The following is a 3,422-nucleotide window of genomic DNA, read 5'->3' as shown; positions in this document are numbered from 1 at the left end:
TTTTAGTATTGTTTAAGTTGTGTACGGGATTAGTCCTGAAATTTGTACTCTAAAGTATTAGATGGTTTTGAGACATCATGTATAAAGTCTAGAAAGTCTTCCGCTTGCTATTTTTTTTATGCAATGTTTTCTTGGTAAAGAAAGTTTTAAATTCCTTATGGTTTTAGTGTCTATGTGATGAATGAATGCTAAGAGGCTTGTATTAGACCTCTTTGAGATCGAGTACGCCGGTTACGACTAGAAGGTGCTCCCGGGTCGTGACAAAGCTGATGACCCAAATTTTTGCAAGTATCATAGACTTGTGAGCCATCCTCTCGAAATTTTTTTGTCTTCAAGGATAGAGTGATGCGATTGGTTAACGAAAAGAAAATTGTCCTTGATGATGAGAAGGCTAGTTCTAACCAGATCTCTATCACGTTCGGCTCACTCGATCCGGTCCAAATATATATCTCTGAAAATCATGAAGAAGAGTCATTGGAGCAGGAAATTGATATAGCTGGTGACGAAGGTTGGATTCTTGTAACTAGGCGAAGACGCAACAAGTTAAGCTTACGAAAAGAACCATCCGAACTACCGATTAGAGAAAAAATGGTGAAGAAATTGGAGAAGCAGAAATCAATCAAGCGCCCAAAGAGGGCAAAGGTAGAAGTGCATTACTACCAAAAACCCCGACGTCCTGTGACTCTAGAGGAATTCTTACCAAATTCGTTCGACATAAAGTCTACTCAAGACAATGTCGAGGCATCATGTTTCAATGCTGATAAAGCAGAAACAATGAAGGTGCCTCCTACTGACAAAGAAGGAACAACGAGTGAATCATCACCAAAAGTGTCTCCTAATGACGATGAAAAGACAACAACGGAAATCTCGTCAATGATGTCTATTTCACCTTCTGAAACACCTATTGAACCTTCTTCACAAGAAGCACATGCATGTGATACAAAAATCACATTTACAGAAAATGATCTTCTATTCGGTGAAGCACTACACAATCGTCCTCTGTATATGGTGGGTCGCGTGCTAGAGAAGAAGATAAATAGAATCTTAATAGATGAAGGATCTGGAGTCAACATTCTGCCTATCCACACATTGAAGGAACTCGGCATCACGACTGAAGAACTTAGTGAAAGTTGTATGTTGATACAAGGTTTTAATCAAGGGGGGCAGAGGTCCATAGGCTCTATTAAATTAGAGATCCACATGGAAGATTTACGATCAAGCGCATGGATGCATGTGATTGACGCAAAGACGTCGTACAATATATTACTTGGCAGACCTTGGGTACATGAGAATAGAATTGTCTCATCTTCTTACTATCAATGTTTGAAGTATATTGAAGGCGGGGTTGAAAGGAAGATAGTTGCAGATGATAATCCTTTCACTGAAGTTGAGACACACTTTGCCGATGCGAAATTTCTATTTGAAAGTTATGTTGTTAAAGGGGCCAAATCTAATGATGTAAAACCAATCATGTCTGATAAGGTCATAAGCAAAAGAATCGATGCAGCAGTCGCAAAGGTAAACGTTGACATCAAAGAGCTTTGTCCCATTCTTAATGAAGGAAATATTATGTCTTCGAAGAAGAAGCTGACTTCTAGACTTTGCTATGTTCCAAAATTGAAGAAAGAAGAAGGTCAATCATCTAACCTTCAAGAAAATGTATTGAGAGGGCTAACTCTTCCTATCAGACGGATTGATGCAATAAACTTGTCTTCAAAGCTGCCAGAAAGGTCAATCTCTTAAAATCAAGTGCGAGATGTGGCTCTCCCTACAAAACGCACAAGAGAAGGTTTTGATCCCAATGCTTACAAGTTATTTGTGAAAGCTGGATACAACCCTGATGAGCCATCAATGTTAGGGAAACTTGTATCGGAAGATACAACTAGGCAAGCACGTGAAGGCCTAGGCAATAGCCAATCACCACCAATTCGCATTTCCATAAAAAGGGCAAGCAACAACCATATAACTTTTGAAGATAATGTTGCTACTCCCAACAAAAAGCCTTCCGTCTTTGATCGACTTGGAGAATCGACTACAAGAACTTCTGTGTTTGAGAGGTTAGGTCCATTGAAAAAAATAAGAATCTGAGAAGTTATTTAAAAGTTACAACGCCTGCTTCACATTTGGTTCGAAAGGATTTCAAAAGTTCAATTCCTTCTAGAATGAGGCGACGAGTGGAACTTGTAGTTTCATGTAAAGAGGAACTCAAGGCAAAGGTTCACACTGTGGTTTACACCAAGGAGCGCGAGAAAGATGAAGAAAGTGTAGGCTCCTCAAATCATATTACAATCCAAAATGAGTATGATTATTTGCCTCAAATGAAGATTGATGAAGAGTTAGAAGATATTGTCTGGTGTTGTCATATATCTGTCAATGACAACGATCCTTTAGAATAGGAAGATGCTGGAGATGCTCCACCGGAACTTGAAGAAGGAGTAAAGACCACAATAGATCATTTGAAAGAAGTCAACCTTGGCACTAATGAAGACCCAAGGCCAACTTACTTGAGTGCCTTTCTAGAAGTTGATGAAGAAATCGCTTATATGAATATACTCAAAGAATATAGCGATGTCTTCGCTTGGAGTTACAAAGAAATGCCTGGATTGAATCTTAAAGTAGCGGTCCATCAATTGGCAGTCAAAAATGGTTCCCGTCCTGTTAAGCAAGCTCAAAGACGCTTTAGGCCAGACTTGGTTCCATTGATAGAAAATGAAGTTAACAAACTCATTGAGGCAGGCTTTATTCGTGAGGTCAAATATCCTACATGGATTTCAAGTATTGTTCCTGTAAGGAAGAAGAATGGTCAAATTCGAGTTTGTGTTGACTTTAGAGATCTTAATAATGCATGTCCTAAAGATGAGTTTCCTCTTCCCATTCCAGAGCTGATGATTGATGCCACCACTGGTTATGAGGCGATGTTATTCATGGACGGTTCTTCTGGCTATAATCAAATCCGCATGGCTCCAAAGGATGAAGAACTCACCGCATTTCGCACGCCTAAGGGTATTTATTGCTACAAAGTGATGCCATTTGGTTTAAAGAATGCTGGTGCCACATATCAAAGGGCTATGCAAAATATATTTGATGACTTGCTCCATAAAAATGTTGAATGCTATGTTGATGACTTGGTGGTAAAGTCAAGAAAGAGGGATGATCATTTGAAAGACTTAAGAATGGTGTTTGAGTTGCTCCGAAGATATCAACTAAGGATGAACCCATTGAAATGTGCCTTCGGAGTTACTTCTGGCAAGTTCCTTGGCTTTATTGTGAGACATCGAGGAATTGAAATTGATCAAGCCAAAGTTGATGCAATATCGAAGATGCCTGAGCCTCGAAATATTCATGAGTTAAAAACTCTCCAAGGAAAGTTAACCTACTTGAGGAGATTCATCTCAAATCTAGCGGGAAGATGCCAACCATTC

Source organism: Solanum tuberosum, unplaced genomic scaffold (genome assembly GCF_000226075.1).
Source record: "Solanum tuberosum cultivar DM 1-3 516 R44 unplaced genomic scaffold, SolTub_3.0 scf00172, whole genome shotgun sequence".
Taxonomy (NCBI): Eukaryota; Viridiplantae; Streptophyta; class Magnoliopsida; order Solanales; family Solanaceae; genus Solanum; species Solanum tuberosum.
The sequence above is the reverse complement of the archived record's forward strand: the minus strand, read 5'-3'. Positions refer to the sequence as shown.